Raw genomic sequence first — 26,301 nt, forward strand, 5'->3', positions numbered from 1 at the left:
CGCTTCTGCCAATGATGATGGCTAATCTATTCCTCTACATGATAAAGCTTAGGTAAAGAGGTACAGGTCTTCTAATGACGATAGCTAACTCTGTTCTGCCTGTCTACCATCTCTGTTACAAGTTATGAAGGAACAGACAGTAGTTCGAACATATGAACATACATACAATGAACATAGTTTCATACGAACACATCGAATGAGACACGCTACAGATCACGTAGGCCGTTTGAATATAGGTCGGGGTAGTTGTTCTCAAGCAGGGAGCTTGGACTGTTTTCAAAACAAATGAATGACCACAGGTGACGGCATGTTATCTTAGCCTACATACTTATGGTATACGTCATCTTTAGCGTCTCTAGTCTGATCACATTCCTGCAAGCAATCTGGTTGACCTCTTTAGTTTTAGACTTTTATATATATGGACTAACATTCCATATTTTTATTATGTAAACACTTACATTAGCTCGGTCAGCTACCAAAACCAACTACTGAATATTACTCAAACTTGACTTGCATTTGACTTATAGGAGTGTGATACAGACACTATGTGAATATATATATATATATAAGTAAATATAAAATTCATGGTGTACATGAATTGATTCAAGTAATAAAATATAAAACATGATATTGGTAAATAATAGTGATCACATGATATAATAAGATACAGTTTTTCACTCCATCTCTTTTAAGATACTTATGCTACAGAAAATACTAATGTACTCTGATAATTGCATAGAATGAGATTAACATGATAAAAATCATATTTTAACTGATAAAAAATTTCATATATGAATTGATAAAGTTATTAATGTTTATGCTGATTGATTCGTTTGATTTTTATGCTAAATGTTATATATCTGATTCATTAATTCATATATTAACTCATAAATAACTGCAGATAATGGTAAGATATAAGGTAACAGATTGATTATAGGCTACCTGATTTGTTTATACATATGTATATGGATTCATATAATTATGATTAATATATGTGCACTTTAAATAGATTCCTATTGCGTACACGCAAAGATATATTTAGATTCTGTTATTTATGATCATTTATATATAAGAGATTCCTATTGCGTACACGCCAAAGATATATTTCAAACTCTGTTATTTATGATCAATTATATATAGGATACATGATACTTTATATATAGGAGGCATGACCGAGGTTATACTACTTCACTTTTAACTAGCTTTTCGAACAACTTTTCGTCCATTACCACAGTTACCAGACAACCACCTTTAGCCAATTGAAACGGCCTTTTTCAATGGTTAAAACAAGGGGAAAATTTGCCTGGGCGGGTCCAACGTTCTATTTTTGCGCTCATACTTATTCTCTGCATCCTAAGCTACACGATTACGTTCGCGATGAATAAAAAAACATCCCAGCACGAGTCCTTTGCCAGCAAAGTAGAGTGAATATCCTTCGGGTCGTAATTGTCGGAAGTATGTCCCTTTTTGTAGTCGAATTCCGACAGCCGCTGGAGCATTCCGCATTAAAACGAGATTAACGACGAATACTGGTGTCGGTCGAAGAAGTCCATGAAATTCCTTTCACATTGTAGGCGGTTGTTACTTGACTGTAGTCGTCCGCTGCGACGAACGATTTTTTGAAGGTGCTATGTGAAACTCTCGTACTGCAGGATACTGTAACCGGTTCCATTAATCAGCCTGCAAGTGAAATTATAATTGTCACAAGGGCAAAGTAAATTCAGACAACATCCAAATACAGGGGAGGGGAGAGAGCCATTTAGACCAGACTTAACCCACATGAATTCGCTGATATTTTGGAATTCAGAAGAGTCCGCTGTACAAACTTTTTATCCATGCATTAACATGAGTGAACCTATCCAGGTCTATGATGACTCGTAAAAATATCCATAATTATAAAAAATAAATAGATATCAATACGAATCTCAAAGAAAATTCGATATTACTGGTAGTAAGTTACTAGACAAAGAAGTGGAAAATGGAGCTATTTGTAAGATTGCCAGGCAGCATAAGAGTCAAAGAGAATATTAATCATGATTCTATGTGCCCTAACAAAAGTTTCATATTCAATTTTCTCGTGCGCATCCTCTGAGGTTAATTTTTTTAAAACTTTATTAATAGGAAGGAGATGCAACGAAAAAAACCCACTATGTAACTAATTTCTAAATAAACTTTGGGTTTTGGTTTTCCAAGAAAATGTGACATTTTTCCCATGAATGTTTACTTGAATTGTAATAGGCTAATGTTGCAAGTAAATATTTCTTATCCACAACTTGATAATTCTAAATGTCCGTTTACCCATGTCATAAGCTGAATTATTGACTCTAATTGTCTATGAGGTTCAGAAAAAAAAAATTCATTCATTTGTTGTTATAGAAATTCTATTTTGCTTATATTTGTTCATTAATATTAAATGATTACAAGTCCTTAACTAATTGCATTACACACACGGATAAGAATATGTTATGTGGCCTGTCATGTGACCTATGAACCACATGTGAAGTTCATGAACTAAGCATTCCTTTCTCCAGTCAATCTGCTTTTGCAAGCAGAGACGACACCACAGATGAAGCCTGTGTAAGCAGATTATTGAGGTTAAAAGGAACAAATGCTGATACGGCAATGATGACGTCGTCCACTTGGCAGGAGATTGCTCTCAGCCAGCTAAGAGTTACGTTACTTGCTGTAAGAGATACGACTTTAGTATTTTCAAATGATATTTTAGTGTTTTAATTCTCCACCGCATGAGAAGAATGTCTGAAAAAAAAAAAACAACAGTACCAAAATTGAACAATATATTAGTTTCATGTTGGCATTATGTTAAATAAATATTCCTTATTCAAACTATATGAAAAAGGTTTCCATACAAATTCATATAATATTATTAGCCCTGTATAAGATTCATATAGGATTATTCCATAGAAATCATTTTCACTTCTAGACTTCCTGACTTTAAAATCTCTTTTATTTTATTTTCTTTATTTATTTTTTTATTATTATTTTTTATTTATTTATTTATTTAATTTCTTTTTTTTTTTTTTTTTTCATTGACTACGAATATAAATCACCGGGACAGACAATATGTCAGTAGGTTTTTGATATGTGTTTGAACTTTTAGCTTATTTGTCATTACTAAAGCGTTAAGTTAGAGTTCAAATCTTTACGCATATATATTTGGATATTTAATGGTTACGTTTTTGCTTATTGATATTATCGTGATTCCTTTTTTAGTTATAATTTGTAACCCTTCCGACTTCTTACGGAGTGTATTATTGACTCCACTTGTATCCATATTTATTTTATTTTTTTTATATTTATTTATTTATATATTTTTTTTATATATCTTTGATAAATTAATGGTTGGCTTGAATATGTGGAAAAGTGTTCTAGCGGCGTACCGTATAAGGCTACTTGCGGCATCAATTCTATAGATACAAGATATCAATGATAAGGTATTTAAAACGCGAGAACCGCTATAATCCGGTCGGATCCAATATCACGAGTTGTAACTCGTAAGACATTGACACTTCCTATTTAATTATCCGTTATTCGACCAAACCGATTGACTCTGGGTGATAAAATATATATTGGTTTTCTTAATGGAAAGGAATTCACAACAACGTTGTTAAGGAGATTATTATTGATTTACACCACCCGAGGTCAGATTATCATGTGTTGAATTCCATGTTTACTGATTTAGCACTCATAAATATTCCTAACGCACTCAATTGCGGTGTTTGTTTTTAGTGCTATTAATTCTATATAACGTGTCAAGGAACTATTAACACTAAGAAGTGTTTATTCCCTCTGTCAGACTCGTAACTCTGTTAATAATTCTAAGTATATTCTTTCAAGGATTGATTTTGGCACAGATAGGCCCCTAAACTGACAGGTGTCTTAGTGTGTCCCTTGTTTCATGACACGTGTTACAATCAGTTATGTGCTTTTTATATCTGTAAGCATTGTAGGCCAGTAAAATAGTGATTTGGCTTTCTGTAACATAGTAGGGAACCCTGGATGACGGAATGCAACCAGTTTATGACGATTGGTATGAAAGAGATTATTACTAATACCTGGTCGTTAGTCATTGCTGTGTTCTTCGGGTTTACCTCGTCACAGACCTACATATAATATTACATTTGATTACATTATTCTGATACACATACTTTAAATATACTTTTGCTTTAGGGTTTCTGCTCGAAGTGTGTATTGTTTTTGCTTTTAGCCGCTGACCCTGTTTCCGTTTCGAAGTGTTTATTGTTTGGGTTATGTCTGTTGACGCTTGCTTTGTTCAGTTTGTAACAGTTCTGCTCGCTCCGACCCAGTATCAATGCTCGCGATCTCTTGGGTTAAGAATTTTTCTTGTTTAGATACGGTTTTAACAATAGGCACGATATTTCTATATTTTTTAGTCTAATCAATGGTTCTTTGCAGTATGGTGCGGGATTGCGGGATAATGCGTCAGCTATGATATTTGCTCCCAGGTAGATATCTTATCTTGGCTCCAAAGACCTGAATGATCATTTGTCACCGAGTTCCTTTTGGACTGTGATTAAGCCTTTTTGAAAAACTCGGTAAAGGACTCATGTTCAGTAAGGACTTTATCAGGATAGCCATAGATTATGAACTTAAAATGTACTAGTGTTAAAGATACCTAGCCCTTCCTTGCCTATTACTGTATATTTACTTTCAGAGGGCTTTAGTTTACGTGAATAAAAGCTATAGGGAAGAACTGTTTATCATATTACTGAAGTAGTACCCCTCTTACCCCTTGGTCTGAGGCGTCTGTTTGCAATAAAAAAAAATTCCTTATTTAAATCAGGGATTTTTAAGTTAGGTAAGCTGCATTATTCCACTTTTAAGATATCGAACGCCTGTTGATGCTTGTTTTCAGACCATAATAAATCTACGCTCTTCTTCGTAAGATCTGTTAAAGGAGCTGTCATGATTGAAGAGTTACATATTTACATACGATTGTAATACCCACTACAGCGCAAAAGTGCTGTATCCCCCACCCCCTTTTACGTTAATAAGTACCGAAGTTATGAATAGCCGACACCTTACCATGGACTACTTTTTAGACCTTGCCCAGACCATAAACCTAGATAAACATGTTCGGTTTTTAAAAACTCACATTTAGATATTTTACTCTGAGATTATTTGTCTTTGTCTCTGTAGCACTAGCTCTACTTTATGTGAATGTACTTCTAAGGTATTAGAAAAGATTACAAGATCATCCATATAGGCATGTAGGTTATCCCCTAAAAGTCTCCAAACACTATATTGTAATTGGGGCGCAACGTAAGCCGGAGGCATACGTAAAAAATTGATAATGTCCCCTGGGTGTGCTGAAAACGGTGTATGAGGTACAATCACTTAGGTAATGGTATCTGGTAAAAGCATTTAAGTAAGTCCAAGTTGGTGAAAAAAAAAATTTATTCTAACCTAACAGAGATAAGATGTCGTCGGTACATCGCACTGGAAACTATCGGGAGTCGTTTCCTTGTTTAAGCGTCAGAAATCTACGCAGATACGCCAAGTCCGATCTTTTATGGCATGACATTTGAGGGAAAAATTATATGGGCTTATTTGATTTCCTAATGACTCCTATTACTAACTTTTTTCAACTTCGTCATTTATCTCTATTTTGAAATTTCGTTGAGAGTCTACACGAAGGTACGTATATAGCTTTATGTTTGTCCTTAGACCGTATTTTGTTTTCAATGACATCCGTTTTCTCCCAGAGATCACTCGCTAGTGGAGAAACTTCCTGGTATTCAGGTAGAAGATAAAAGAAAAATTCCTGCTGAATCACCTCTGCTTGAATGACTTTACGGATATTACTTTAGATAGATTATCAGAGAGATTCATCCACGACTGGTTGGGCGTGATTAAAAATTAGCAACAATAAAAAAAAAATGCGATATTTATAACTTCCGTATCCACGATATGTATACTTTTAGGGCTTTGTTCGCGGAAATCGTTATATTTCAGAGTGTCGGGAAGGATTAAAATTTCATTTCCCAGCAAAGTCTTTTTACACGCACTAAGACGTTCGAGGGTGCATGTTTCTCGAAATTTTGCGTGCAAAGTGCGACTGCGGTTGTGGGAGAATTCTGTTGGGTCATTTGAACAATGTTACGATTTATGAGACAAATGTATAGTTCCTTTATATAAGTTATTATTTGATTAACTGTCTCATTTTTTGTTCAAACGGATTTTAATATGTTTGAAGGTTTATAGGATTTTCCTTTGATAAAACACGCCTTATTTTGCAGGATGTAAGATAATATTTTGTATACCCCTAGATGGATCGTACAATTACACTACATACAGATCAATGTTTTTTATAACTATAGAGGTATCTGTAAGCGCTCGCTTATCCGGACTTCTCATTAGGAAGTCGAACAACAGACGGTGAGTCCGTAAATACAAGATATTACGTGTATTAAAGAAATAAAACAAGATATTCTAATTTTTACGGCGCGTACAGTTGGGCTTAATCCACCAGTATTTATTATAACTTAATGTATTAAATTAAAACGAAAAACCTGCTCTGATTACTTATACGGTCGTGTGTTTCATAGGAAAATCCTTTTTATTCAAAAAGATATTGGTATGAACCAACATCGCTTTTCCCCACTCTGCTAGAGTCGCCTTATTGTGTGGAATTTGCTTCGCTTTGAAAATCGGCAGATTTAACTAACCTTGACCGCTGACTAGGTGACACAGTCACCGAGTTTGCTTGTTTTGATTCTGAACGGGCTACTGTTTCTATTTCTTTTTGTAATAATAGGATCCTTCTCTTTATTACCATCGGCAACGTATTGTGTGTTTTTAGCATTATGTTGCTGGTTACGTATAAAGCAATGAATGACGAACTATTAGGAACTGAGCGATTACTAATAAGACGAGTTATCTCTACTGCATTCAATCTTAACTGTTTTGTACTTCATTCGTTGCTAAAATTTGAAATAGTGAGGGATCCTGGTCAGCGCATTTGAGCCTGATGAAAGTTTTTTGTTACAGACATGTTATTCCTTGCAATCCAGCCATATTTTAAAAGTTAAGTTGAGTCATTGAGGTTCGATATTTTATATAAACTCAAAAAAACTCAAGGCTAAAACTGCGATCGGGACTTTGCAAAGGAGATTTATTGTCATGACCCGAAATAGTGTTACCTCTAATTTATATAGATTTGTACGGGTGTTCCACTTGTGTTTTTGTGTGTTTTCTAATCACTACGGGTGCTTAACGACCCTATCCATGCATCTGTATAAATACAGACGTCCACTGCGTAAACGCATATTCACTGTTTAATATGATTTGTTACGTAAGGGATTAAAATAATCACCCAAAATGATAAAATTAAACATAGTATATGATTATGATATTTCAGTAGAACTTCTGGAAACAGACACTCAAAGATAAAAAAACTCGCAGTAGCGAAATCTCAATGATGTAGATAATTTCTGTAAAAAAGTAAGATTAAGAATGTCTCGTAACTTCAGCCACAGGAATAACGAATTCGACCCTGTAAAGGAAACACTCAAAGTTACTCCAAATGATAAAAAATTGTACTTAGCTTGCTTTTGTGGAAGTCACGGTGTTCCGATAACGACACACGGCCTTGGTCCTCCTTCTCTATTTAGCGGTTTGGGGCTTCAGTTTCCCCTTCCCGTGCGCGTTTGTTTCGATGATTCGAGCCCTTGAAAGATCCGATGCTGCAGACGCGTTCGGTTTGTTTCTTGCAGTGCCGGAAACGCTCACTAACGATGTTTTTCTTGAATGATTCTAATGAGAGACGAAGCTTGCGTTGTCGTAGGAAAAAGGACACGTCGGTTTTGTTTCTGAAGTTATTCACTAACGATGATACTAAGTTGCTTGACGAATCTTGTTGTTTTCTGAAGTCGCTCACTAATGATGATACTAGGTTGCTTGAAGAATCTGCTGCTTTCGTCGTCGTTGACTTCATGATTTATTATTCCTGTTTTTTTTCTTCGTGGACGTTGTAGAGTTCTTCTGGTACGCTGGCCACCAAATATTAGGGCTTGTGCCTTGTATGATAAGGCGCCCTATGAGGTAATGTTAGACTAGCGATAAACTTACGCTAAGTCGGTTGGTATTGCACTTCCATCTTCAATGGAGTGTCTGGGGTTTTGTAGATCACTTACGAAGTCGGTATTATCTTTACGACGATGTGTTAAACTCATGGTTCGGTGAGGTTCTTGTAGAAAACACAAGGTATAAAAATAGTATATTCTTCTGAAGTTTTTACATGATGAAGATCAGGTATGATCGCACAAGTCTTCTATGACGGATAGCTTGATCGCTTCTGCCAATGATGATGGCTAATCCTATTCCTCTACATGATAAAAGCTTAGGTAAAGAGGTACAGGTCTTCTAATGACGATAGCTAACTCTGTTCTGCCTGTCTACCATCTCTGTTACAAGTTATGAAGGAACAGACAGTAGTTCGAACATATGAACATACATACAAGACAAGTTTCATACGAACACACATCGAATGAGACACGCTAACAGATCACGTAGGCCGTTGAATAATAGGTCGGGGTAGTTGTCTCAAAGCAGGGAGCTTGGACTGTTTCAAAACAAATGAATGACCACAGGGGACGGCATGTTATCTTAGCCTACATACTTATGGGTATACGTCAATTTTCTTAGCGTCTCTAGTCTGATACCCATTCCTGCAAGCAATCTGGTTGCGACCCTCTTTAGTTTTAGACTTTTATATATATGGACTAACATTCCATATTTTTATTATGTAAACACTTACATATATATATATTTAAGGGCTATTGCCTTGTATAATAAGGCGCCCTATAAGGTAATGTTAGACTTGCGATAATCTTACGCTAAGTCGGTTGGTATTGCACTTCCATATTCAATGGAGTGTCTTTGGGTTGTAGATCACTTACGAAGTCGGTATTATCTTTCTGTTTATGACGACGATGTGTTAAACTCATGATGATTCGGTGATGAGTGAGGATCTAGTAGAAACCACGAAGTACAAAAATACTTATATTCTCTGAATTTACATGGTGAAGATCAGGTATGATTGTACAAGTCTTCTAATGACGATAGCTTGATCGCTTCTGCCAATGGTGATGGCTAATTCTATTCTCTCTACATGATAAAGCTTAGGTAAAGAGATACAGGTCTTCTAATGACGATAGCTAACTCTATTCTGTCCTGTCTACCATCTCGGTTACAAGTCATAAAGGAGCAGACAGTAGCTCGGACATATGAACATACAATCAGATGACATAGTTACATACGAACATACAATCAGATGACATAGTTACTAATCACGTAGGCCGCTTGAGCTATAGGTCACAGTGTTTGTCTCAAGCAGGAAGCTTGGACTAGAGTTTATAAACAATTGAATGACTACAGGTGACGGCATGTCAACTTAGCCTACATACTTATTGTATACGTCATCTTTAGCGTCTCTAGTCTGATCACATTCCTGCAAGCAATCTGGATGACCTCTTTAGTTTTAGTCTTTTATATATAGGACTAACATTCCATATTTTATTATGTAAACACTTACATTAGCTCGGTCAGCTACCAAAAACCAACCACTGAATATTACTCAAGCTTGACTTGCATTTGACTTATAGGAGTGTGATACAGACACTATGTGAAAATAGAAAGTACTTATAAGTAAAAAAAATTCATGGTGTACACAAATACAGATTCAAGTAATAAAATATTAGACATAATATGCATATGATATTCGTAAATAATAGTGATCACGTGATATACAGTTTTTCACTTCATCTCATTAAGATACATATGCTACAGAAAATACTAATGTACTCTGATAATCGCATAGAATGAAGATTAACATGATAAAAATCATATTTTTTTAACTGATAAAAATTTCATATATGAATTGATTAAAAATTATTAATGTTTATGCTGATTGATTCGTTGATTTTTATGCTAACTGTTATATATCTGATTCATTAATCCATATACTAACTCATATATAACTGCAGATATTGGTAAGATAAAAGGTAACAGATTGATTATAGGCTACCTGAGTGTTTTATACATATGTATATGGATTCATATAATTATGATTAATATATGTGCACTTTAAATAGATTCCTATTGCGTACACGCAAAGATATATTTAGATTCTGTTATTTATGATCATTTATATATAGATTCCTAGTGCGTACACCCAAAAAATATATTTCAATTCTGTTATTTATGATCATTTATATATAGGATACATGATACTTTATATATATAGGATACATGACTGAGGTTATACTACTTCACATTTAACTAGCGTTCGAACAACTTTTCGTCCATTACACAGTTCCAGACAACCACCTATAGCCAAATGAAATGGCCAATTTCAATTGGTTAAAACAAGGGGAAAATTTGCCTGGGCGGGTCCAACGTTCTATTTTGCGCTCATACTTGTTCTCTGCATCCTAAGCCACGCGACTACGTTCGCGATGAATAAAATCATCCCCAGCACGAGTCCTTCGCCAGCAAAGTAGAGTTGAATATCCTTCGGGTCGTAATTGTAGGAAGTATGTCCCTTTTGTAGTCGATTTCCGACAGCCGCCGGAGCATTCCGCATTAAAACGAGATTAACGACGGGATACGGTGTCGGTCGAAGAAGTCCATGATGGTGCTTATTCCTTTCACATTGTAGGCGGTTGTTACTCGACTGCCGTTGTCCGCAGCAACGAACGATTTTTTGAAGTTGCGATGTGAAACTCTCGTACTGCAGGATACTGTAACCAGGTTCCATTAATCAGCCTGCAAGTGAAATTATATTTGTCACAAGGGCAAAGTAAATTCAGACGACATCCAAATACAGGGGGGGAGAGAGCCATTTAGACCAGACTTAACCCACATGTATTCGCAGATATTTTATGGAATTCAAAAGAGTCAGCTGTACAAACTTTTTTATCCATGGCATTAACAATGAGTGAACCTATCCAGGTCTATGAGGACTGTAAAAATATCCATAATTATAAAAAATAAACAGATATCATTACGAATCCCAAAGAAAATTCGATATTACTGGTAGTAAGTTACTAGACAAAGAAGTGGAAAACGGAGCTATTTGTAAGATTGCCAGGCAACATAAGAGTCAAAGAGAATATTAATCATGATTCTGTATTTCTCTATGCTAACTGAAATTAAGTTGTGATAAAATCTGATCCTATGTGCCCCTAACAAAAGTTTCATATTCAATTTTCTCGCGCGCATCCTCTGAGGTTAAAAACTTTATTAATAGGCTAGAGATGCAACGAAAGAACCCACTATGTAACTAATATCTTTGGGTTTTTTCAAGAAAATGTGACATTTTCCCATGAATATGAATTGTGATAGACTAATGTTGCAAGTAAATTTTTCACATCCATGACTTGATACTTTTAAATGTCTATGAGGTTCAGAAAAAATCAATTCCTTTTATTGTTATAGAAATTCTATCTGCTTATTTTGTTTATTAATTTTAAAACGATTGCAATCCTTAACTAAAGTTGCATTGCACACACGGATAAGAATAGGTTATGTGGTATGTCATGTGACCTATGAACCACATGTGAAGTTCATGAGCTAAGCATTCCTTTCTCCAGTCAATCTGCTTCGCAAGCGGTTTATTGAGGTTATAAAGAACAATGATTAGTCGGCAAACGCGACAGGCATCTTCTAGACTGATGACGTCGTCACCAGCTTAAGCGTTACGTTACTTGCTGTAAAAGAAACGACTTAGTATAATTTTTTTTTTTTTTTAATACTCGACCCACACGAGAAGAATGTCTGAAAAAAAAAAACAGTACCAAAATTGAACAATATATTAGTTTCATGTTGGAAATCTGCATGATTGTAAATGAATGTAATTATGTTAAATTAAATATTCCTTATTCAAACTAATGAAAAAGGTTTCCATACAAATTCTATATATATTATTAGCCCTGTATAAGAATTCGATATAGGATTATTCCATAGATAACATTTTCACTTCTAGACTTCCTGACTTTAAATCTCTTTTATTTTATTTTATTTATTTATTTATTTATTATTATTATTATTATTTATTTATTTATTTATTTATTTTTATTGACTACGAAAAATATAATCACCGGGACAGACAATATGTCAGTAGGTTTTGATATGTGTTTGAACTTTTAGCTTATTTGTCATTACTAAAGCGTTAAGTTAGAGTTCAAATCTTTACGCATATATATTTGGATATTTAATTAACCTATGGTTACGTTTTGCTTATTGATTTATCGTGATTCCTTTTTTATTATAATTTGTAACCCTGCCCGACTTCTTACGGAGTGTATTATATTGACTCCACTTGTATCCATATTTATTTTATTTTTTATATTTATTTATTTATATATATATATATATATTTGATAAATTAATGGTTGGCTTGAATATGTGGAAAAGTGTTCTAGCGGCGTATCGTATAAGGCTACTTGCGGCATCAATTCTATAGATACAAGATATGACTGATAAAGGTATTTAAAACCGTGAGAACCGCTATAATCCAGTTCGGATCCAATATCACGAGTTGTAACTCGTAAGACATTGACACTTTCTTATTTATCTCTTATTCTACCAAACCGATTGACTGGGTGATAAAATATATTATTGGTTTTCTTAATGGATAGGAATTCACACAACGTGTTAAAGAGATTATTATTGATTTACGTCACCCGAATCACAGATTATTATGTGTTGAATTCCATGTTTACTGATTTAGCACTCATAAATATTCCTAACGCACTCAATTGCTGTGTTTTGTTTTTAGTGCTATTAATTCTATATAACGTGTCAAGGAACTATTGACACTAAGAAGTGTTTATTCCCTCTATCAGACTCGTAATTCAGTTAATAATTCTACGTATATTCTTTCAAGGATTGATTTGGCACAGGATAGGCCCCTAAACTGACAGGTGTCTTAGTGTATCCCTTGTTTTCATGACACGTGTTACAATTAGTTATGTGCTTTTTATATCTGTAAGCATTGTAGGCCAGTAAAATAGTGATTTGGCTTTCTGTGACATAGTAGGGAACCCTGGATGACGGAATGCAACCAGTTTAGGACGATTGGTATGAAAGAGATTATTACTACTACCTGGTCGTTAGTCACCTGCTGTGTTCTGCGGGTTTTCCTCGTCACGGACCTACATATAATACTACATTTGATTACATAATTCTGATACACATACTTTAAATATACTTTTGCTTTAGGGTTTCTGCTCGAAGTGTTTATTGGTTTGCTTAGCCGCTGACCCTGTTTCCGTTCGAAGTGTTTATTGTTTTTGCTTAGCTGCTGACCCTTGCTTTGTTCAGTTTGTAACAGTTCTGGGCTCCAACCCAGATATTCAATGCTCGCCATCTCTTGGGTTAAGGAATTTTCTTGTTTAGATACGGTTTTAACAATAGGCACGGATGTTTCTATATTTTTTAGTCTAATTAATGGTTCTTTGCAGTACGGTGCGGGATTGCGGGATAATGCGTCAGCTATGATAATTGCTTTCCCAGGTAGATATCTTATCTTGGCTCCAAAGACCTGAATGATCATTTGTCACCGAGTTCCTTTTGGACTGTGATTAAAGCCTTTGAAAAAACTCGGTAAGTGACATGGTCAGTAAGGATTTTAACAGGATAGCCGTAGATTATGAACTTAAAATGTACTAGTGAGTTAAAGATACCTAGCCCTTCCTTGCCTATTACTGTATATTTACTTTCAGAGGGCTTTAGTTTACGTGAATAAAAAGCTATAGGAAAGAACTGTTTATCATATTACTGAAGTAGTACCCCTCTTACCCCTTGGTCTGAGGCGTCTGTTGCAATAAAAAAAATTCCTTATTTAAATCAGGGATTTTCAAGTTAGGTGAGCTGCATTATTCTGCTTTTAAGATATCGAACGCCTGTTGATGCTTTTCAGACCATAATAAATCTACGCTCTTCTTCGTAAGATCTGTTAAAGAAGCTGTCCTGATTGAAGAGTTACATATTTACATACGATTGTGATACCCACTACAGCGCCAAAGTGCTGTATCCTCCTTTTACGTTAATAGGTACCGGAAAGTTATGAATAGCCGACACCTTACCATGGACTACTTTAAGACCTTGACCAGACACATAAAACCTAGATAAACACTTTCGGTTTTAAAAAACTCACATTTAGATATTTTACTCTGAGATTATTTGTCTTTGTCTCTGTAGCACTAGCTCCGGTTTATGTGAATGTACTTCTAAGGTATTAGAAAAGATTACAAGATCATCCATATAGGCATGTAGGTTATCCCCTAAAAGTTTCCAATCCAAACACTATATTGTAATTGGGGCACAACGTAAGCCGGAGGCATACATAAAAATTGATAATGTCCCCTGAGTGTGCTGAAAACGGTGTATGAGGTACAATCACTTAGGTAATGGTATCTGGTAAAAGCCTCTAAGTAAGTCCTGGCTGGTGAAAAATTTATTCTAACCTAACAGAGATAAGATGTCGTCGGTACATGGCACTGGAAGCTTTCGGGAGTCGTTTCCTTGTTTAAGCGACAGAATCTACGCAGATACGCCAAGTCCGATCTTTTATGGCATGACGTTTGAGGGAAAAATTATATGGGCTTATTTGATTTCCTAATGACTCCTATTACTAACATTTTTCAACTTCGTCATTTATCTCTATTTTGAAATTTCATTGGGGTTCTACACGAAGGTACGTATATAGCTTTATGTTTGTCCTTAGACCGTATTTTGTTTTCAATGACATCTGTTTTTCTCCCAGAGATCACTTGCTAGTGGAGAAACTTCCTGGTATTCAGGTGAAAGATAAAAAAAATTTCTGTTGAATCACCTCTGCTTGAATGACTTTACGGATATTACTTTAGATAGATTATCAGAGAGATTCATCTACGACTGGTTGGGCGCGATTAAAAATGAGCAACAATAAAAAATGCAATATTTATAACTTCCGTATCCACGATATGTATACGTTTGTGGATCACTAGATTTAACTTGTTGCTGCTAGTCAACCGTGTCTAGGGCTTTGTTCGCGGAAATCGTTATATTTCAGAGTGTCGGGAAGGATTAAAATTTCATTTCCCAGCAAAGTCTTTTTACACGCACTAAGACATTCGAGGGTGCATGCTTCTCGAGATTTTGCGTGCAAACTGCGACTGCGGTTGTGGGAAAATTCTGTTGGGTCATTTGAACAATGTTATGATTTATGAGACAAATGTATAGTTCCTCTATATAAGTTATTATTTGATTAACGGACTTCTCATTAGGGAAGTTCGAACAACAGACGGTGAGTCCGTAAATACAGGGTATTACGTTTACTAAAGAAATAAAACAAGATATTCTAATTTTTACGGCGCGTACAGTTGGGCTTAATCCACCAATATTTATAATAACTCAATGTATTAAAATTACGAAAACCTGCTCTGATTACTTGATACGGTTGTGTTATTCATATGAAAATTCCTTTTAAATTTTTCAACATCGCTCTCCCTTTCCGCTGAAGTCGCTTAAATGGAATGTGCTTTGCTTGCTACACTCGGCAGATTTAACTGACCTTGACCGCTTGACTAGATGACATAGTAACCAAGTATGCTTTAAGCCCGATTTGTTTGTTTCTGAAAGGGCAACTGTTTACCTATTTCTTTTTGTAATAATTAGGATCCTTCTCATTATTACCATCGGCAACGTATTGTATGTTTTTAGCATTATGTTGCTGCTAGTTACGTATAAAGCAAAGAACGAACTATTAGGAATTGAGCGATTACTATTAAAATAAGTTATCTCTACTGCATTCAATATTAACTGTTTGTAATTGCTGTTGTTTACTTCATTCTTTGCTAAAATTTGAATTAGTGAGGGATCCTGGTCAGCGCATTTAGCCTAATGAAAGTTTTTTATAGACATGTTATTCCTTGCAATCCAGCCATATTTTAAAAGTTAAGTTGAGTCATTGAGGTTCGATATTTTATGCATATAAATAAAAAACTCAAGGCTAAAACTGCGATCGGGACTTTGCAAAGGAGCCTTTATTGTCCTGATCCGAAATAGTGTTACCTCTAATTTATCTAGATTTGTACGGGTGTTCCACTTGTTTTTATGAGTTTTCTAATCACTACGGTGCCTAACGACCCTATCCATGCATCTGTATAAATACAGACGTCCACTGCGTAAACGCATATTCACTGTTTAATATGATTTGTTACGTGAAGGATTAATAATACCCAAAATGATAAAATTAACATAGTATATGATTACGATATTTCAGTAGAACTTCTGGAAACAGACACTCAAAGATAAAAACTCGCAGTAGCGAAATCTCAATGATGTATGTAGGTAATTTCTGTAAAAAAGTAAGATTAAGAATGTCTCGAAACTTCAGCCACAGGAATAACGAAATTCGACCTGTAAAGGAAACACTCAAAGTTACCCCAAATGAATAAAAAATTGTACTTAGCTTGCTTTTGTGGGAAGTCACGGTGTTCCGATAACGACACACGGCCTTAGTCCTCCTTCTCTATTTAGCGGATGACCTGGTTTTTTGGCTTGAGTTTCCCCCGTGCGCGTTGTTTCGATGATTCGAGCCCTTTAAGATCCGATGCTGCAGACGCGTTCGGTTTGTTCCTTGAAGTTATTCACTAAACGACGATACTAAGTTGCTTGAAGAATCTTGTTGTTTTCTGAAGTCGCTCACTAAACGATGATACTACGTTGCTTGAAGAATCTGCTGCTTTCGTCGTCGTTGACTTGTTATGATACATGATTTATTATTCTGGTTTTTCTTCGAAGAAGTTGTAGAGTTCTTCTGGTACGCTGCCACCTCTTTTAGGCGGCGTGACAGTCGCTGCCACCCATTTTGTCGGGCCTGTTGCCTTGTATAATAAGGCGCCCTATAATGTAATGTTAGACTTGCGATAATCTTACGCTAAGTCGGTTGGTATTGCACTTCCATATTCAATGGAGTGTCTTGGGGTTTGTAGATCACTTACGAAGTCGGTATTATCTTTCTGTTTATGACGACGATGTGTTAAACTCATGATGATTCGGTGATGAGGTGAGGATCTAGTAGAAACCACGAAGTACAAAAATACTTATATTCTCTGAATTTACATGGTGAAGATCAGGTATGATTGTACAACGTTTCTGATGACAATAGCTTGATCGCTTCTGCCAATGGTGATGGCTAATTCTATTCTCTCTACATGATAAAGCTTAGGTAAAGAGATACAGGTCTTCTAATGACGATAGCTAACTCTATTCTGTCCTGTCTACCATCTCGGTTACAAGTCATAAAGGAGCAGACAGTAGCTCGGACATATGAACATACAATCAGATGACATAGTTACATACGAACATACAATGCAGGATGACATAGTTACTAATCACTAGGCCGCTTGAGCTATAGGTCACGGTGTTTGTCTCAAGCAGGAAGCTTGGACTAAAAGTTATAAACAATTGAATGACTACAGGTGACGGCATGTCAACTTAGCCTACATACTTATTGTATACGTCATCTTTAGCGTCTCTAGTCGATCACATTCCTGCAAGCAATCTGGTTGACCTCTTTAGTTTTAGTCTTTTATATATATGGACTAACATTCCATATTTTTATTATGTAAACATTACATATATATATATATATATATATATATATATATATATATATATATATATATAATATATATATATATATATTAAAACTTCTCGCTCTCAGTGTCTGAAAAAAACTGTAGTAGTAACACTCTGGCACTCCTAAAAGGCCTTGCTACTAGATGTTGGATGTGATCTGGCAATTATAATGACTTTTGCTATACATATAGGTTATGTCTAATTTGAATTGTATATTCAATCGAAACATGTGCATGGTATGAGATGCAGTGGTATATCTTAATTTCTTGTTTACTGTTTTCCTTTTCCTCTCTGTTTTGGTTAGAATACAGCTTTTCTAGATGCTTTTTGACGACCTCTTGGATCATGCTGTCTCGATATCCATTACTCGTTAGTGAGTGTTTTGGTGTTTTGGCCGCTCCTTAAAGTCCCCTGAGTCATGTGTGAGTGCACGTTTAACGCAAGCATCTATTAGTCTATCACCAATCTCTTGAATGATTCAGGGCACTTACCTCTCCCGTTGGGACAGTGTTCAATATTAATGGGTTTTATATATGTTTACTATTTTTAGAAATGGGAGTGTCTTTTTTCTTCTTTCTTTAGTTTAATTCAGAGGTGGATTATTATGGAGGCTATTGGCTAAGTTTTTGGTATTTCTTGGTCTGTTTATGGCAATGAAAAGTCATCAGTGTGTTGTGCATTACAAGATAGTTTACTGTAAATGTAGGATACGGACTTAACAATAAAAGATTCATACACTGTGGTTACTGGGTTTGTAACTCGGTAATCTTGAATATTGCAATGAATTACACCCCTTTATTAAGAATTTGTTTTTATGAATAGGTTAAAGTAGAATTATATAAGGTCTCAATTCTTAATAGTTGCAATTTTTTTCTTGCTGTGCTATGCCGATACAGATTAACAATTCGGTTTCTAGTTTTCAAACGATTTTATTTTTGTTTGCTTGGAAAAGTCCCCACTCATGAGAAATGATGCTGCTCTCATCCTCAATTGGGACATGGACCGGATCAGTAAATGGCGGAGCTGGTGGAGGTATGAGGCTGAACTCCAGAAAATGAAATGACTATTGATCAACAGATCCTGTACAGATTTTCCATCCGATCCTCCCCCTCAGGAGGATGGGACTATTCTAGGTGTAACTTTTGATTACTTTCAATTTTTGGGAAATATCTATTCAAACTTTCAGCAAATGCTGCATGTAAGTTGGGTACTTTTGATAAGGCCTCATATACTTATAAAAGAGATAAAAATCAGTAGCCAGTTTTGGGTCGTTTGTTTGTCATTTACTAAAATACTGTTCTCTGTTGTGGATGTCTGCTTCTGCCAGAGGTTTATCTCTGTTTGATAGAGTGGTTCATGTTGGTAGGTTTCTGTTTCCTAATATTAGCAGTCATGACTATACTCTGTTTTTTTCCATCTGTCCACCCGCCTGTGGTGTTTGCGTATGGTAACACTGCGTCCCTGGCTTTAGATAGTTACGCTATGTGTAAGTCTTAGGTAAATAAAAGTATATCTGGGTACATTTGCAACTGAAAAGTGTTTAAATAATTTACTGTATGCGAATTACACCGTTAATATTCGAAATAGGATATTGTTATTATTGTTGAATGTAAGCTGAATGTAACTATCTAAAGCCCGAGAGGCAGTGTCACCATAAGCAAGCACCGTAGGCGGGTGGACAGATGGAACAAAACCGAGTATAGGACCGACCATAGATGGATGGTTTCTTGTGTCAATATTTCATGTTTTATCATAACAGATATCTTTATTATTCACAACTGATCCATGATCCCACTTTCCTGCCTAGAGTAACCAGATTTGCTGAACAGCAGCACCAGTATTGCAGTAAATATGCCTCGCTGTCGAACTTCTCAGTTCCAGAGGTCCTTTATTCCTCTCACTGTTGGAGTTTAGAACAGCCTCCCTGAGAATTTCATGCAATTTGGAACTTCAGAAGTTCAAGTGAAGATGCAATGGATCGCTATCATAATGGATTTCGCCTTGTATTTCAATAGTGTATCTAAATTTTCATCCATTTATGTAATTGTTGCTTTAAATATTTTTTCTAATAACTGATCATCTTTTTCTGCATTTCTCTTTTTCTTCTGTTTCTTTTTTCGCATGAACACCATGTTCGTTGGAAGATTGAATTCCAAGTTAATGACTCCTGTGGGCTTGTTGTATCTGAATGCGGTTCTGAATAATAGATAATAAAGTATTTAAGTATTACAAAATCCAAGAATTCTCATATTAATTGATTTTAAAATTATGATAGTAATGTAAAAGTAGGTAGGATTCAAAACATACTTTTATATGAATACAAAACTCGTAACGTGAAATGAAAGGATACTGATTCAAACTCTATAAAAAAAATTCTTTAAAAAGTAGAACATCAAACTAAGTTTATTGAATCGGGTTGTTGTTGCTCAAGGTTTTCGAATTTACAATTTTATTGTTTTGCTTTCTTTTTACTTCATAGTGACCTACCAGTGCATAAATGTTAATATGCGAGGGAGGTTTCAGAACCGTGGTCCTTTATGGCCTGTCCAGACGAAAGGGCGTGCCTGTTGGGGAGCGTGGTATGTTGGCAAATTCTGCCAGGCTTACCCGTGAGTGTTCTTCAAATGGCAGCGTTGACGAATGGGCGGGCGCGCCCGACGATGCCAGTACCTTGCCGAGTGTTCTACGAAAAACATGGTGGCCAGTCCTACTCAGAAAAAGAAACTGCTGCGTAGCGTAATTTGTTTACGGGAGCCATACAACAACAGTACGTAATTACAATATGGCTATGAACGTGGTTATAGAAACTACATGAGAATAAGCTAAACACTTTCCATCATGGTCACCGATCCCATACATCAATATATTATGTATATATATATATATATATATATTATATATATATTATATATATATTTATATATATATTTATATAATATATATATAATATATATATATATATATATATATTATATATATATATATATATATATATATATATATATATATATATTATATATATATATTATATATATATATAGATATATATATATATATATATATTATATTATAATATTTATAATATATATAATATGATATATAATATATATATATGCTTATGGTAATTATCTCTTTTATGTAAGGTCCTGTTTCCTTATCCGTTTTTTTTTATTTCCTTGTATTCTAAATGCCAAGGCCTGCTCAAGTTGAAAAGATTTATGATAAAGTACTCCTCTTATATTTTATTTTATGGGTTCCGTTCCCTAAGATAACGTAAGGTTGGCGGTGATGTACCTCCAGTGCTTCCCTCTTATCATCGGGCACCGAATGGTGATTTTCTTTAACACAGGTACGGCCATTTCGCTGGCTTGCCCAGTATATGAGCTCGATGACATGCATGCCCGTCGACCAGGCCTACTCGTCTGGATATGCCTTACATGAAAATTCCTACAGGAGTCCTTTTTTTGGGGTATGGTGGCTTTATTAGGTGTCAGTAGTAGGGGTAAACCCCATTGTCCCTCAACACCTAGGTGCTAATCCCCAGGTAGTCGATTTTTCTACCTGGAGATAAGACTTTCTACCGTTTTCTTTGAGTATTTGTGGTAATTTTTTTACATCAGTTAGATGCTACTTGAGGTTTAGGCTAAATATTAGGATATTGTCAAGGTAGACCATGCAGAATGGAAGGTTGCCAAGCAGTTTGGCCATCAGTCTTTGGAAGGTTGCCTCTGCATTGCAAAGGCTGAAACAGCTGTAGTTAATTGTGCAGTTGCCAAAGAGGGTGATGATCACAGATTTCTCTATATCTCTTTTCACTACTGGAACTTGGAAGTATCCCTTCAGCAGGTCTATTATGGTGAAGATCTTCTCTCTGGTCATCTGGTTGGTTATGTCTGCTATGTTCGGCAATGGGTATCTATCTGGCCTTGTTTTGACATTTAGTCACCAGTAGTCTCCACATGATCACCATGTTTCATCAGGTTTTGGTAACATTTGCTCACTGGCTGGGGGCCTTTTTTGGCATATTTTTGCATCCTCCGTCTCCTTGCCATAGGCGAGCTTATCTGGGACTAAGTACCATTTGTATATGGAGCTGGATGTTGTGCTTTGCTTGTTTTGTTAAGCCATGCTACAGTTCATCTTTGAAGACGTCTTGGTAGTCTTGTAGAAGTTGTCATACTTCTGGTGGTGGGGCAGTTGCTACAATGGGGCATATTTGTCATCTCTCCTGCTGTGATGACTGTGCTGTGGCGGTTCATTTGTATGGCTGTTAATGAGATGATGTCAGTTGTTTTGATGCTGTCTACTAGCAGGTTGTGTGATGTTAGGAAGTCTGCTCCTAACACTGCTATCATCACTTCTGCCATGAAGAATATCTAACTGTGGTCTGTCTTTTTGATTTAATGACGCATTCATATCCCATCTCTAGTGCATCTTGAGTGGTGCTCTGCTGGTGGTGCATCCATGGAGGTTGGTAGTTGGCGCAGACACTGAGTTATTCATTCGAAATAGCTGGTACAGATTACCTGCAAGGTCCAGTGCTGACGAGGATTTCTGTGTCTGACCTTTTGCCCCTGATGGAGCCTCTACATTCTTGCCTGGAAGAAAGACAGTGGTGGGCAGGTACAGTTTCCTTTTCCAGGCAACTGGTCTGCTCACCACTGACATTTAGTTGGCTGGGTTGTGGATGCAACCTCTTGCATGTTTTTTTTTTTTTACACCAGGTAGCCTTTGTCATACTTGTGGGCTTTCTTTTCAAATCTCCAGTGGAAGTATCACATCCCCTCTGATGTTTCGTCTTTCTTCTGTCTGGTCTTTTCCTTGATAAATTGTGTCATTTTAGTGCTGGACCCATCATGGATGCTGCTGCTGTTGGTAGCTGTGTGGGTCTGCCATCTTGTGAGCCATGTGCACTGCATTGACTGGTATGGTGGAGGCATTGGGCATGGCCACCACTGTTTGGTAGGGTAGTCTTGTGAGGAGTACCTCTATCACAAGGTTTAAGGATGACTCAGGTTGGTCGCTCTTCTCTTTTGGGTGCTTCCATGTAGTTGAAGAATTTATTGGCTCTTAGGGTGGGTGGCATATATAAAAAATTTATTACTCAATTACATTTCGCACACCTATTTCCTTTAAAAAAATGCAGATAGTTGCAAAGACTTTATACTTGAGTTTGGTGTCCTTTTACAGTCAATTTCTGCAACAATTGTAGGTTGTAACTTTTAATACCTTTAGTACAAATACAAAACAAACATATCTAAAATATTTTAGACCTGCAGAAATTATCGTTAACATCCTATGATTTGCCTAAGTAAATTGTTAGTATGTTTATTGTGTTGAAAATTATTATGCTGATTATGAGAAAATGATATTGAAATACAAAGCTCAAATATTGGAAAACATTTTCGCAAAACTTTTTGCACAAAAAAGGGAAATGAATGGGATCAAAATTTTTTTAGAATTGGAAGCTGGCTTGTTAAGATTCTCCCTTAATATAATAAATAAATTGGGTAGCGACTCAAAACATCTCTCTATTGCATTTGGTTAAGATGAGTTCTAGAAAATTAAGAGGGCTGCTCTAGGATAACAATTTCAAATTAAGTACTTTATTATTTGAACTTTTCAGTTACAATTACAATTACAATTACCATTAAGTATAAATAAAAAAACAAACGCAATTACAGTTAACTTCAAAACGTATAATTATAAACATTTCAGATAAATACATAACTGAAGACCGAATAATATAAGGAGAGTTTCTATAATAATTAATAACAGACTAATAATTATAAGCAAGGGTAATATTATAATCAAAAGATAGTAATTTTGTCAATAACCATGTATTTTCCGCTAATTGAATTATATTACCACGAGAAGTGTGAAATTAAAAATTCTTCATTGAAAACCCCCCATTAGTTCTACTATGGCCAGCTTTCAGGCATTAAGCAAATGCATTATTAATGTTATGAATAATCACGTAGGCAAACTTATAATATACAGTACAGCCTGTTTACTAAAAAAATATCATATCATAACGGACCGTTGTAGATCAAACTTAATGCTATTATAAGTATTAATCCTTGCAGATGAATAAACATTCTTAACTTAATGCAAGAGATGTTGCTTAGCATTTTATTTCCCAAAACGATATAGCATTATTTTCCTTATTACGAAAAGCAAAACGTAAATTGTTACAAATTAGATTTTTCCCTTTAGATACTACAGAAGAAACATTTACGAGGTGACCAGGAATGGGCATGTCACAGTAAACGTGTGGGGCTGGATCTTCTTACATTTATGGATATCACCAGGATTGAGTGGAGGTTCACTGGTGAAAAATGCATTGAAATTCTTCAGGATTTCTAACTTCTTTCACTTCAACAGCAGAATTCCTCCCCACCTGCTCCTGTCATTTTCATTCACGACCGCTGCCCCATCCGTACGGCCAGAATAGTCCAGGAATGGTTTCAAGGTCGAGAGGATCTGCAATTGCTTGACTGACCAAGTAAGGATACACACATGAACCTCACTGAGAATATTTAGGCTAATTTGGTAAAATGTTGGGAGCCCGAGAGGGAGAGGAGACCAGATCAACTTATGGACCACTGGGAACATAATGGAAGCTCTTCCACAACCGACCACAGATCGTCAGAAACCATGAATCTTCTATGCCTAACAGATTGCAAGAGGTGATCTAGAAGGAAAGTGGCTGGACTTCTCACTAATATTAAAAATAAATGTAAAAATTGAGTGTGTATATTTGGATTACCCCGTCTCTTCTGCTGAACTTCCATGTCGTATGATGTAAAAAAAAATTGTAAACAGACCCATGCATATCGTTTAGCTCCAGGTCATGATTATTATCATTTATTTATTAGAAAGGTGAATTTGATATCTTAAAGGAGTTCAAAATCTAAAGGGAATTTCGCTATCCTGATTTTTTCTTTAAAAATTATCTAAAAAGAGAACCCTAGGATAATATCATCAAACTACATTTCTCCAAATAGGTCTTTCCACAATGGACAGGTAAATGACTGAAGGGGCTGTTTAACAATAGAGACGCCTGTCTCTTATCCTCACACGAATGATGATAAGAGCGAAAGGAATTTCTGTCTGTATGACATTAAAATATGTATCACAATTAATATATTAGAAAATATAAGCAAGTAGATATGTTTATCCATATCATGTAATAATTATTATAATGAACGGCGTGTAGGGAATAATCTCTACAGTATATTCAAAAGGGAATACAAGCCCAACCATGAATACATGAAACCTCTGAATATCAACAATTTTTTATCATTGGCAAACGAATTAAGTTTACCATATGGGAATGGTTAAAAGTTTGCACCAAGTTTGGGAGTCCTTCTTCACTTTCCATTACACGTTGTGGAATTTTCTCTGTCCCTAGTAGTTTCGTTTTGATTCCTCAGTAACATCTAGTCTCTCTCTCTCTCTCTCTCTCTCTCTCTCTCTCTCTCTCTCTCTCTCTCTCTCTCTCTCTCTCTCTCTCTCTCTCTCTCTCTCTCTCTCTCCTTTTCATTCTATATGTAATTACAAGAGAAAGTGAGTTCAACCCATTCCTTGTTCTTGTAAATGTTGTTGTATTTAGAAAATCTACAGTACTATAATAGAGTGGTACCTCGAGATACGAAAGGCTCAACTTACGAAAAACTCGAGATACGAAAGCCAATGCGAAAAATTTAACGGCTCTACATACAAAAAGTTTTCAAGATACGAAAGGTTTCTGAAAGTCCGAGATTCGCCCGGATAGTAATTTTGAAACTCGCGCTGCCATCTTAGTACTAGTAGACTTGTCACCATCCTCCTGCTCTCCCATTGGTTCCTGATGCTAGTCACTGCCATGAGATCCTTCTCTCCTATTGGACAGCATCCCTCCCATCATGCATCTTATACGTACGTGGTGGCGTGCCTACCTGGACCTCTTCGTACCAGCATCTTTATCGTACGCACGTGGCATTCGTTCGGTCCAACGATTTTGTTTAGTAACGTAAATTCGTTAGTGATTTCGTTGCAGTACGTATTATCGTGTTGTGCGAAAACTTTATTGTGTAACTTATACGTAAATTACGTACAAGATAACGTACTCATGGGACCCAAGAAAATTGAAATTCACGGAAAGAAGCGCATGCTCTCTTTGGAGACAAAGATGGAGATCATCAAGAAGTACAAAGCTGGTATGCGATTGAGTGTGATCGCAAAGGAATACGGCCGTATTCCGTCGACAATAGGCACCATCCTTAAACAGAAGGATGCTATCAAAGCAGCTACACCGTCGAAGGGCATCACTATTTTGTCCAGCAAGAGGAGCCACGTGCACGATGAGATGGAACAGCTGCTCCTCGTCTGGATAAAAGACAAACAAATCGCTGGCAATACGGTAACGGAGACGGCAATCGCCCACAAGGCCAGCGCTATTTTCGGCGATTTGATTGCGCAGGCGGAAGATGACGGAGCGGAAGGGACTTCAACACCAACCCCAGAGTTCAAGGCTTCGCATGGCTGGTTCGAGAAATTTCGTAAACGGACTGGCATCCATTCGGTGGTGCATCATGGGAAGGCTGCCAGCTCGGACACAAAAGCGGCCGAAGCATTTAAGAAAACTTT

This window comes from Macrobrachium nipponense, chromosome 14 (genome assembly GCF_015104395.2).
Source record: "Macrobrachium nipponense isolate FS-2020 chromosome 14, ASM1510439v2, whole genome shotgun sequence".
NCBI lineage: Eukaryota > Metazoa > Arthropoda > Malacostraca > Decapoda > Palaemonidae > Macrobrachium > Macrobrachium nipponense.